Source organism: Protopterus annectens, chromosome 3.part0 (genome assembly GCF_019279795.1).
Source record: "Protopterus annectens isolate FY-2018-M chromosome 3.part0, PAN1.0, whole genome shotgun sequence".
Taxonomy (NCBI): domain Eukaryota; kingdom Metazoa; phylum Chordata; order Ceratodontiformes; family Protopteridae; genus Protopterus; species Protopterus annectens.
Window position 1 is genome coordinate 1116252306 of NC_056731.1, and position 13771 is coordinate 1116266076.

Consider the following 13771-nt stretch of genomic DNA (forward strand, 5'->3'; position numbering starts at 1 on the left):
CATGTAACATTTTTGCGCATCAGTTCTCTTAAAGGCACTGTCAATTCACTGAAATCTAGTATAAACTTGCCCAAATAGTTAATCATACCAAGAAAACACTGTAGAGCTTGAACATTATCTGGTACTGGTATCTCAAGAATAGCTGTTTGCTTAGATGGGTAAGGTCGTAAAACCTGTACTGGTAAATAAATGACCTACACATGTGACTTCTGGTAATCGGAAAGTACAGTTTTGTACCTACCATAAATGTAGATGTTCGAAGATCCACATTGCTGCAGTCCTTACACTTGGGTAGTCCGCTGTCCTCGGTCGGCCCGAATATCAAAGTATAAGGCTGACGTCGGTCAAGGCGCATTTGACTGACATCAGGACGTCAGGGTACAAATGCGCATGACCGACGTCATATCCTCAGTCTTTTCTTGCCCCAGATGTCAGAAGACCCTAAAAAGAAAGGTCAAAACCAAAAGACAGCAAACAACCAACCAACCACCCTAGCACTAAAAATATGTACAATATATACAATATACACCATATTGACAACCCAACCCACACAACCGCCTCTAACTACAGAGGGAAGGAGGGAGGGTAAATTGGACTGCAGCAATGTGGATCTTGAACATCTACATTTATGGTAGGTACAAAACTGTACTATGTTCTTCATCTCACATTGCTGCAGTCCTTACACTTGGGTAGAATCCCAAAGCAGAGGTAAGGGAGGATGGCAAAACTATAAGGAAGCAGGAGCTGCCAAAATGCCCTGCAAAATAGCAGTGGCAAAACCAGCCCTAGATTTAGAATAAAGTGGAAGGTGATAATGCCTAGAGAAAGTATGCAGTGAACTCCAAGTAGCTGCCTCCAAAATATCTTTAGTTGCCACCCCCCTCAAAAAAGCTGTTGAAGTGGCAGTAGCCCTAGTGGAATGAGGCCTAATCCCAGCTGGAATCTCCTTGCCATGATGGGAATAACAGAAAGCAATGCAAAACCCAATCCACTTAGAAATAGTTTGTTTTGACACCGGCTTGCCCTGAGAACTCAAAGCAAAAGAAACAAATAACTGCTGAGACTGCCTGAACCCTTTAGTTCTGTCCAAATAATATCGCAACTGCCTGTGTACATCTAAAGTGTGCAAAATCTTTTCCCCTTTATTTTGGGGATTTGCATAAAAAGTAGGCAAATGAATAGTTTGGTTTAAAGCCACACTAGAAACCACTTTAGGCATAAAGGAAGGATTAGTACGTAAAGATACCCTATCCTTATGGAAAATTAAGAAAGGCTCAACCACCATAAGGGCCTGCAACTCAGAAACCCTTCTTGCAGAGGTAATGGCCAACAAAAAAGCAGTCTTCCATGATAAATATTTCAACTCGGTAGTAGCTGCAGGCTCAAAAGGTTGTAGAGTGAGTTTCTCCAACACAAAATTGAGATCCCAAGCAGGAGTAGGAGCTCTACGTGGGGTCTTATATTCTTTGCCCCTCTAAGAAATTGCTTAAACAAAGGATGAGAAAACAATGGTGGGTCACAATCATAGTGAGCGAAATTGCTGCAGCATGAACCTTAATAGAAGAGAAGGACAAACCTTTGTCCAGTAACTCAGTAAGATATTGAAGAGCCACACTTAAATTAGGCTCAGAAACATCAAAATCCGTTGCTGCACTCCAAAATAAAAATCTCTTCCATTTATCTGCGTACACTTTCCTTGTACTAGGCCTTCTAGCTTCCAAAATAACATTCAAAACTTGCTGTGGAAGGTGAGACCCACTATGGTTCAAAACAGAATATGCCAGGCTGTTAGGTGAAGAGAGTGAAGCTTGACATTGAGCAAATGACTGTCCTCCTGAGACAACAGGTGTGGAATCGAAGGCAAAGGCCATGGAGGCTCCCGTACCAGGCTACTCAGTAATGGGTACCAATGCTGTCGAGGCCAATCTGGAGCTATCAAAATCATCCTTGGTTTGTCCTGTCTGGCCTTGAGTAGTACCTTTGGAAGGAGAGGCAGAGGTGGAAAGGCGTACACATGAAGATTGCTCCAATTGAAAGAAAGAGCATCCACTTTCCAAGCTGTGGGATGAAACCTTTTCGTGCAAAACTTTGGCAGCTGGTGGTTTAGTGGAGAAGCGAACAGATCTATGTCTGGAGTTCCCCATGACACTGTCAATTTCTGAAATACATGAGGATCCAATTTCCACTCGTGGGGATCCATGATTTGTCTGCTTAACACATCTGCTAAGGAGTTCTGTGCTCCCGGCAGAAACCTTGCCTGAAGATTTAGTTGTAAACTGAGAGCAGTCTCCCACAAAATCATTGCTTGCCTGCATAGAGGATAAGAATGTGTTCCCCTTGCTTGTTGATGTACCACATGACAGTTGTGTTGTCTGTTAGAATCAACACCTGCCCTGGAAGAAGTAAATCCTTGAAAGCTATTAATGCAAACTGGACTGCTAACATCTCCTTCAAGTTGATATGTAGATGTTGGAGTCTGGCAGGCCACTTGTCTTGTATCCACTTTCCATTCAGATGAGCTCCCAAGCTTTGTCTGAGGCATCTGTCGTTAGAATCTGACTCGCCTCTGGCCGGGTCACAGAGAGTCCCTTGTTTAGGTGACATTCCTGAGCCCACCACAACAATTCCTTTTGAATGCAAGGTATTATTTGAATGACAGTGTCCAGATCCTGGCAGTGCTGTGTCCATACATTTTTGAGATACCATTGTAACTTCCTCATATGCAGTTTGGCATTGGGAAGCACCAGAATACAAGATGCCATGAACCCCAAGGCTTGAAGGACTGTCCTTGCAGTCAGCCTGGACTGATGAGACAATTGATGAAAGTAAAGGGAAAGATTCTTTTGTTTGTCCGGGGTCAAAAGGCCATCTGGGATGCTGTATTCAGTCTTACACCCAGAAAGCACATGTCCTGAGAGGGTACTAGACTGGACTTTATTTCGTTCACAGAATACCCCAGGCATCTTAGCACTGCTATCACATATTCCAAATGATGAAGAAGCTCGTCCTTCCTTGAGCCAGAATCAGGCAATCGTCCAAATAAGGATAGATCTGTATTCCTTTTAGCCTGAGGAAAGCTATCACTGGAGCCAGAACTTTCGTGAATACTCTGGGCGCAGTAGATAAGCCAAAGGGCAATGCAGAGAAATGATAATGAGAAGTCCCAGCCCGAAAACGCAGATACTTCCTGCAACTCAGTCTGATAGGAACATGAAGGTAAGCCTCCTTGAGATCCAAAGTTACCATCCAATGATCTTTGCCCAGCAGAGGTAAAAGCTGTTGTAACGTCAACATTTTGAACTTGGGAATGTCCAGATAAGTGTTGAGGGTAAATAAATCCAAAATTGGTCTCCACGTGTTCCCTTTCTTTGGTACTAGGAACAGGCGAGAATAAAATCCTAGGCCCACTTCTAGCATAGGGACCGGCTGTATGGCCCTATTTGAAGCAACAGAGAAATTTGTTTGTGAGCCTCTATTCTTTGCTGAGGAGGAACGTCTGGCATGCCTTTGAAAGGAGGCAAGGTATGGAAATAAAACCTGTAACCGTGGTGTATGATGTCCAATACCCATCTGTCTTGGGTAATTAAACTCCAATTTTCCTTGAAAAGTGCCAACCTTCCTCCCAAAGGTGCTGCCAGACGAGCAGGCTCTGGCAGCTGAAAAGGTAGGTCATTGGGTCTGTTTACGAAAGGACTGACCCCTGCCCTCACCCGAAGACTGTGCAGGTGAACTCCCTGTTCTAGGCCTGAAAGAGCCCTGAGCTCTGTCCCTACCACGTCTAGACCTACCCCTAGACTGGGAATCATAAGACGGATACGTCCACCCCTTGGTAGGCCAATTTCTACTAAACTTCGGAGGCTGAACCTGCAAAAAATCTTTAACAGTCTGCATAGACTTAGCCTTGTCTTCCATTTTCTTTAAGACTGACTCAACAGGAGTACCAAACAACACATCAGATTGTAAAGGAGCATCTAAAATCCTTGTCTTAACATGGTCAGATAAATTCTGATCCCTCAGCCAGGCGTGCCTGCGAAGAACTGACCCAGTGGCAGCCACCCTAGACGAGGCCTGTACAGCATCAAAACCACATTGCAAAGAATGCTTACCCACCTGTTCAGAAACATGTACTAAATCTTGTAACTCTTTACACTCAATACCTTCCGCCAGAGCATCTACCTTAGACTTCAATTGTGAAAGGAGATAGTTTTGGTATTTCAACATGTGAAACTGGCAATTCAAAGCCCTCATAGCTAGGGTGGAAGAAGTATAAACTTTCTTTCCCCATCTATCCAAAGCCCTGGCCTCTTTATCTGGAGGAACCGGATTTTTAACAACAGAAGCCTTAACACCTTTAGGCCCCTGACTAACAGTTTCTGGGTCTGCCCTAGGACTCTTAAAAGATACTTATGAGCTTCAGGCACCCTGTAATACCTATCCGGTTTAACAGGAGCAGGAGGCAAAGAATCAGGATTAAGAGAAGCCTCTGCAAAAACATCTTCCACCACATCCAGAACAGGAGGTATAGCCAAAGGCCTATGCTGGGGTAAAAACAAAAATTCCCTAAGCCTTTTCCTGGAATCCGAGAAGTCCTGACCTTCCCACTTAAAATGCTCCCTCATGGAATGAAGGGTCTCTGAAAAAGAAAAATCCTCAGGAGGAGAAGCAGAAGGAGTAGAATCATCCACATCAGAATCAGAATAAGGAGAATACTCTTGCAAGTCTTCAGCCGAAGACTCTGAAACATCCGAAGCCTGCTCAAAACTCCCAAGCTCAGGTTCCACCCTAGGTCTCTTATCAGGAGGGGGCATAGAACCTCTAATCAAAGTAATCAAATCTTCAGCCATTTTAAGCATATGCTTCTTGGGCACAGTCCCTGAAGAACTAGGGGTGACACCAACTGAAGCTAAACCTGGCCTGCCCCTGGGAGAAGCCTTGGAAACAGAAGGAGAGGGCCTAACCACCCTAGGAAGGGAGGGGAGTACAGTAACCTGAGAAGCCCCTTCAGCCTGGCCTGCCTCCTGAGAGGCCACATCTTGCAATAACAAAGTCTCTCCCTGGGACTCCAAAGAAACCTCTGGCAGAACCACTGGCTCCACCGAGACCTCTAAAGAACCGGCGTCCGCACGGACGGTTCTTCTAGCCTAGGCTTAGCTGCTTTGTCCTTGCGCTTCTTCGAAGAAGCGGGCGTCGGAGTATCCAACGGCATTTTATAATTGCACCGCTTCCCGAAGACTAACCTGGCACAATCTAACCTTCTCTTTATAGTGCGCTTGTTAAATCTAGCACAAGAGCGACACCCAACAACGTCGTGCTCAGGCCCTAAACAAGGAATACACAAAGTATGATAATCTCTATGCGGTATCTGTTTCCCACAAGAAATACAGTTATTCACTTTTTCTTACATCCGGTAAACCACTGAGGCAAGAAAAAACTAAAATATTCCCAACGGGTACTTAGCCAACTTTGACTCGGTCTGAAACTCCGAATTCGAAAAATTTCAGAACGCCGAACGGCACTTGCAACGCTGCTTCTGCATCGGACCATGCGGCAAAAAAGACTGAGGATATGACGTCGGTCATGCGCATTTGTACCCTGACGTCCTGATGTCAGTCAAATGCGCCTTGACCGACGTCAGCCTTATACTTTGATATTCGGGCCGACCGAGGACAGCGGACTACCCAAGTGTAAGGACTGCAGCAATGTGAGATGAAGAACATCTTGCACTTTACAGGCTTGAGCTTTAAATTCACTTCACGTGCTCTAAAACTTTCTTGAGGTTTCTTTTATGCTCTGCTTCACCATTGCCTCCGACCAACAAATCATCTACTATTAATGCACAGGGATAACCTGAGAAGATCTGTTCCATTGCACGCTGGAAGACTTCACCTGCAGAATTTATTCCAGATGGCATCCTGAGAAATCTATGTCTTCCAAATGAGGTACAGAATGTAGTCAATAATGAAGATTTGCGATCAAGCATTACTTGCCAAAATGAACTCTTTGCATCCAAGACAAAATATAGTGGAATTCGGTATTAGGGCTGCAACTTCTTCAACTGTTCGCATAGGATGATGAGATCTCTTTAATGCCTTATTCAAGTCTCTTGGGTTGATGAATATTCTGAGCCTTTTTTTATGAGTTGCTAACATAGACGACACCCATTCAGTTAGTTTTGTAACTGGACAAATTACACCTTACAACTAGCCACATTAAGTTGTTCACCAGCCCTTACTTTGGCAAATGCTTCTGCTGACATAACATTACACTTTGAATCAGTGTCTACCTTGAGCTCAATGGATTTGCCATGGATCAGGACAGTACAAAACACTTCGCTCTTTGCTAATAAATCTACTGCGTTAACCTTTTCACCAATCACTGATGTACTATCTACGTAGAAAGTAGACTGCAAGCTTACATGATCAGTTTGCTTTTTTAAGTGATCTTTCTTTGCAACTGAGTGAGGTTTACTTGACTTCCAAAACTTTTGAAAATGATTCCATATTTTACACTCGTGACATTGCTGACCAAATGCTAAACACTTTTCTCTTTGGACTTATAGTTGGCATCACAATTATAACAGTTAGCAATGAAGATTGACTTGCATTTTGCTGATTCACCCTTGTGCTGTACTGCGCATACTCCTTTAACTGAACTAGTCTTAGAACTTGCTGAAAAACTACGGGGTTTCGCAGGAAGTCCTGTAGGGGCTGCAGCTGCCATGTGCTTAGGCCTGTTTCTGCTTACCACATGCTGCATGCTGTCTACATTTGCTCTGCAGCCTGCTGAAACTATGCTCTTATCACTAGCCAGCATACTTGTGTGCCTTTCTGTAACTTCATGGACATGGCAAATCTCAATGGCTTTGCTCAAAGTTAAATCTTTGTCACAAAGCAAAATCTTCCTCACAGCAGCGATGATACCACATACAAGCCTGTCCTTTATTAACTCATCTTATAAATCACCAAACAAGCAAGTTTTAGCTTTGTTTCTCAAGTCAGTAATGTAAGTTACAAAGATTTCTCCTGGCCTTTGGTCCCTTGTGTAAAACAAACGCTTCTCTAATGGAACATTGGTCTGGGGGTTAAACATTTCTCTGAATTTAAGTTTCAAACACTCGGGGTCTTCTCTTGATTCAACCTGAACAACAATATGATGTTTTTCTCCTCGTTTATACACTGCTGGTGCATACACAAATGAACGCTCTCTATCAATGGCCTCTGACCCAGCTAGGTTTAGCAAAATTAATGCCCTGGTGTGTGCATCTTTATCTGAGTAAGCTGCTTGTATGAAAATATACTCTTGCTCAAATATTCTCCAATTCTCTGCAGTATTCTGATCAAAGACAAGTGGTCCTGGTCTGCGAAATGCCTCTGCCATATTAACACAACAGTGAAGGCTTTTGCAAGTATGTACGGACATACACACATAAATATATATGCCAGAAATGTATGCCAATAGTTGTAACTATGCCCAATAGCACAATAACCCTCTGAGTAATAGAACTCTGCTAAATACTTTGTGAAAAAAGTCTCCCAAGCACTGTAATACTGTTGAAATAATTGTACTTTGAGAAATCACCTCTTATCTGTGTAAGAAACATTTCAAGTAACTGCACTGTGCACATAAAACTGGGCAATAGAAGAAGCTCAGAATAAGAAACATTTCGAATTAACCGCACATTGCGAATAAACAGTACACAGCACACAGAAACACTTCCAAAAATGGCTGCACTTTGCTAAATAACTTTTTACAGTGTAGGAAACACTCTGTAATGGTGGCCCTTCATGATTAGACACGCCAACACAAGAAACATTTCGAAACGGCTGTATTTTAACTGCACTTCACAAAATAGTTGCACTTTGCACAAGCTAAACTCTTCAGAATAAATGCACAGTAATAAACACACACTGTAAGCACTTTTACACACTCTGCGATGCTTCGAATAACTCTGTTTATGCTATTCTGGGCTTTGGTGATGCAAAATAGTAGTTTATGCCAAAACACTAATTTGCCAAAAAACATTCAGTTGCCTTGCTTTATTTACGCTTAATATGCCCTTTCTGCCCTTTTTATATTTGTTTTGCCCATTTAATCTCTATTCTTGCGCTCATTTTACTCTAAACATGCTCATTTTGAAATTCTGAGGTGACTCTGAACCTCCCACAGGCTTTTCTGATAATCATTCTATCAGATATCTTAATTTCGAACATTCCGTTTAAATAATAAAGTTTTTTATGCTTTTCGTTTGCTTAATAAACTTTCTGTGCTATTCATTTGCTTAGTAATGCATTTTGTGCCTTTGTAATGCTCCATTTTCTCTCTCTTAATAAAATAATCATTCGTGCAAGCTTTCACTACCTTTAGCTCATTTCTGGCCCTTTTTTTGCTCTCATTTCTCTTATTTTACCTTCAATGCTAATTCTGCACCTCACATCTCTGAAAAGCAGTCTCTGGAATCCCGGTTCTAGCACCAGGTCTTTCTGCCAGTCAGGATGCAACAGATGAACATTCATGGGTTCTGTATATGCAGCTTTATTATGTACAAACAAATCCAGAATGAGTAGGCAATAACTTTAACTTAGATAAACTTATAAACAACATGACCCTCTCTCTCATACATGTTCACTCTCTGGCTGCACTCTCAAAATGGCACTGAAACTAGCACATGCTTGCTACTTATATGCACGTGCTATCCTTGGAAATGGTTCTTAAAGGTACAACACACATACATATTCTACAGTAGGCAAGTGTATGGCTTGGTTTAGGGAAGTGTCAGTGACCACCTCGAGCATAAAGGAAGGTTAACTCGTAAGTGAAACTCTGTCTAAGTGGAATATAAGAAAGTGTTCCACTGCTATGAGGGCTTGCAAATCAGAGACCCTTCTAGCTGAGGTGATATAGCCAGTAAAAGGGCAGATTTCCAGGTCAAGAATTTTAAATTAGTGGAAGCAGTTGGTTCAAAATGGGGTAAGGTCAATTTTTCTAGAACAAAGTTGGGGTCCCAAGGAGGGGTGGGCTGCTTCCTGGGAGGTCTGACGTGCAGCACTTCCCTAAGGAACGGTTTCATTAGGGGGTGGGAAAAGATAGGAGGAAAAGTAGGGATGAGGGCTGAAATGGCAGAAGCGTGTATCTTAATGGATGAAAAGGATAGGAATTTGTCCACTAAGATAGACAGGTACTCCAAAATGGCTGAAATGTTGGTTGAGATAGGGTTAAGGCCTTGCTGCTGACACCAAGTAGAGAATCTTTTCCACTTGGCAGAGTATGTTTTTCTAGTAGTGGGTCTTCTAAACTCTGAGGATATTAAGCACTTGACTACTCAGGGAGTGCTCAGCATAGAATTTTGATGAATTATCCCGGCTGAGAGTTTGAGAGGCTGCAGGTTGGGGTGCACAAACTTTCCCCTTTGCCTGAGTCAGCAGATCCACTCTCTGAGGTAACTGCCAAGGCTTTTCTTTGATCATATTCAGTAGCAGGGTAGTATCAGTGCAGCCTGGATAGTCTGAGGCTATCAGGATAACCCTCAGTCCTTGTCCCCTGATTTGTAGGAGGACCCTTGAAAAGTGAGGCAGGGGAGGAAATGCATAAAGAAATAGGTGGCTCCAGAGGAAGGAGAAGGCATCTGTCCTCCAGGCTGTGTGAAGTTTGCTACTGGAACAGAATCTTTTTAGCTGAGCATTTTTGTCGGTGGCAGAGAGGTCTACTTGAGGGGATCCCCATTCCTGGACTATGCTGAGAAATGTTTCTCGATGCAACTGCCAGTAGTGGGGATCCATTAAGTGTCTGCTGAGGCAGTCTGCTAGAGTGTTCTAAGCCCCAGGAAGGTACTGAGTCATTAGGTGAAACCCCATAGTATTGGCTGTCTCCCAGATTTGCACTGCCAGCCAGCAAAGGGTAGGAGTTGGTGTCCCTTTGTTTATGTACCGCATGACTGTTGTGTTGTCTGTTTTGATAAGGAGAAGCCCTGGTTTCCAGTGATCCTTGAAGGCCACCATGCCCGTCTGTACTGCCATCAATTCCTTTCAATGTATGTGCTTGTGTCTGAACTGCTCTTCCCATTTGCCTGAGGATAGAAATGGGCTCCCCAGGCTGTGTCTGATGCATCCGTGGTTAAGGTTTGGTCTGAGGAATGAACATGAAGGGGAGACCCTGAGTCTGTGCACATGCTCATGCCCACCATGCCAATTCCTCCCTGAGGCAGTGAATTAGCTGGATTTCTGTCTCCAGGGACTGTGAGTGCTGGCACCACAGATTTTTCAGGTACCACTGAAGCTTCATGTGTAGCCTGGCCAGAGCGGTCTGAGGAATTCACTGGCTGAAAGGCACTGCCTCTGCATAATGTCGTGGATGTACTGAGTTAAGAAGGAAGCCTGGGGGAAGGAAGGCCTTCTGGAGGGAGGAATCCAGCAGAGCCCCCAGGAAAACTAGCCTGGTGGAAGGGTTTGTGTTGGATTTGCTGAGGTTTATGGTGAACCCCAGGGAAGAGACTAGGGCCTGGGTGAAGGCCAAATCCTTGAGGAACTTTGACTGACTCATGGCTTGAATGAGGCAGTCGTCCAGATAAGGGTAAATTTTGAGGTCTCTCGTTCTGCAGAAGGGGCCAAACATTTTCTGAAGACCCTGGGAACAGTTTAAAGCTTTATAAGAAGCAGATATGAGTGGACAGAAGTACAAAAACAACAAATAAAAAGGGGGTATATTCCAAGTGTGGCCAGTGTATATATTGTCATTTTATATGTGAAGAGGATGTATTTATTCATCCTATTACAGCTAAAAGTTAACAGCACATGGCAATTGCAAAACAAGAAATTTAGTATATTTAGCCAGATGTAACTTAGGTCAAGTGTATTATGCAGGGAAAACAAACCAGAAGTTTTAAAGAGCATACTGGAAATCATCTATCTGAAATTAAAAAAGAAATATTAAGTAATGCCTTATATAAATATAAGAAAGAAAAAGGTGCTGGGCATAATTTAAAATTTTCTATTTTAAAGTGTTTAAATGAGACAATATGTGGGGAGAATGGAAAAGAACATACAGAGTTAGAACAATTTTATTGGATATTACTCCTAGGAGCGCATATAGTACCATGGCTATTCAGTGAAACCAGTGCGGAGAGAATTTCAGAAAAATATTTAATTGATGATGATGGTCATGTGATTATGACAGCATATAAATGAACATGTGCTATTTCATTACATTTATTCATTTTTGCCTGAAGAAGCCTAGCACTGCAAAAGTTTTTACTAGCATGCTTCTACCTTTCATTAGCGTATTTTTAAGTTCAATAAACATTTTACCGAAAGTAGTTTGTGTTTCCAGTGACTATTGCTTGTTTTACTGCTTCTGAATCTGAAGGTTACTGGATTTACTCGAGTTACCGGCTGTTTCTTGGATTTTGTATATTTTTATTATTACTGCCCTTCATAGACATGAACCAGCTCAGAGCAATTCCCTCTACGAGTGCTGCATTGAATTGAAGTTGTTTTCTTCTGAACAAATTTATGGATATTCCTAACAGCCCACTACTAGGACAAAGTGGGACAGAATGGTGCCAGCATGATAATCGTGCCATAATAGATGATAACACTACTGAGTTTGTAAGTAAATTACAACAGTTTGAAGATTATGCATGCCATTTCAAACATTTACAATAGCAGAGAATTAGTTTTTTTTAGCATACTTGCAATATAAAATTTTGTCATGTGGACTCAGGATACTAAAAATGCCTACATATCAAGAGATGTACCCTGATCTATTAAGGAGATGGCAATTAATTAACCTCAGCTGCTCTTTTTGGTACATGGAATTAATCTAAGGAGATGGCAATTAATTAACCTCAGCTGCTCTTTTTGGTACATGGAATTAATGCATGCCTTTTGCTGTCCGACAGAGCAAGAACTACGTGCCGAAGTTGAAACATTGTATGCTGAGTTGACTACTATGATTGAATTCGCTGTGCAACCTGATATGCTATATCAAGTGCAAGACTGGTTAGTCTCGTATGAGAAGAGACTGACTGAAACAAAAAAAGAAAATTAGTGAGGGATTTGAGGGACTTTAAGAGAGGGAACTTGTTCACTTGGTCTGGAGACAAAAGAACCAATGCAGTCAGTGAAACTACCTCTGAGAAGGAGCATGTATCAACGGCCATATCTGAGCAGATGACACCTTTCTCTCAACACATGGAGCATAATCAAAACTTTGTTACTAGAACACCTGGTACAAAAAGTGCTTTAAGCAGTAAAATGCATTTTACAGCATCAACCAATCGGAGCATGAGAATAGACTGTTGTTCCACCAGTGAGGGACAGCAGCTGCTCAACAGATGGATGATGCCAACCCAAAAGTCAACTCGGGCAGCTCAGAATTAACAAAAGTGAATGTAAATAGAGAAATGGAGAATGGCCAGGGGCAACAGCGCACATTTGTGGATTCTCACTCCCATATGAGCCCAGGATTCCATTGATTGGAGCCTCTGCCAATGTCTCAGCCCAAGCCCCAGAGGAAGAACTCATTCCGACAATGGAAAAAGTAATCTCAAATGCCAGTAACTCACAGTCAGATAAGGAGATGAAGAAATTTGTTTTCAATTTATCATCGTACACACTGACATGAGATGAGGAATGTATTTCTCAAAAGGTCCGAATTTCATTCCAGAGCTGTCGCTGTTGTGTCTAAAATACAGGCCGAATTCAAATACTTTGTCAGGACGTTAAACCTAAAGGTAGTGTTTGGCAATACTACTAATGATGATTTTAATAAATTTAAGTCATCTAGTTTATTTATTCCATGTAATAATAATGTAATACATGTCTTTGAGTGAGCAGTGCAGAGAGAAATTTACAACCTATACAAGGATCAAAAAATAGATAAGTTTTCTAATTTAATAAAAGAAGAGTAATTAGCAGTCAATTCACTGGTAAATAATAAGATTATCATTAAAAATGCAGATAAGGGCAGGGGGGTAGTAGTTTTAGACTCCCATGCTATTTAAGTGTGATGAGAGATATACTAAATAGCTCTGATTATGAGAAAATCACAAAGTGAATGCAATACAATTATAAGCAAAGTGTTAAATGTTGCATGGGAGTCCTATGCATAAAATAAGATTAATAATAAACTGTTGAATTATTAACTGTAGAGATGCAAAAACAGAGCGCAATGGGCTAACAGAGTGAACGAGAAGCTGTTTTTTTTAAAAAAACTCAGCTTTATTACGCACTACACAGTAAACTCATTAACGCCTTTATTAAACAACTTGCGTTTTCGTCCACACAACTTGGACTTCATCAGATAATCAATTAATTACTATAATTACGTCTTATATATCACAACCAAAATCAACAGTTTTTCACCGTTCGTTCTTGTAACTGTAGAGATGCCCATTATCCCATTCATATATGGCTTACCAAAGTTACATAAATCTATGACTGATTCCTCATTCAGACCGATAGTTGCTGCAAGAGGACGGGTGACAGAACCAACGTCCAAGTTTTTGGAAACTCAAATAAGAGTGAGTTTTTGATAAGACAGAGAGAATTATAAAAGACACTAATGATTTCTTGCATCAACTTTATTAGTGTTCTAGAAGTAAGGATTTGAATAATTGTTTGTTTGACACAGTGGATGTAGACTTGTTGTTTACCATGATACCAAATGAAGTAGGTGTGGAATATGTGACAGAGTATCTTTTAAATTTTACAGAGTAGACACAACAGTATGTTAATATGCTCTGCAATTTACCGAAATTGGTTTTGAACAATAATGT

The 13771-nt window shown here is 41.7% G+C and overlaps 1 protein-coding gene across 1 annotated transcript in view; it reads right to left on the bottom strand.

Annotated features, from left to right (window-relative positions):
- IMPACT (impact RWD domain protein) overlaps nt 1-13771 on the bottom strand; it is a 1366254-nt gene that overhangs the window by 460283 nt on the left and 892200 nt on the right. The window lies entirely within an intron of this gene.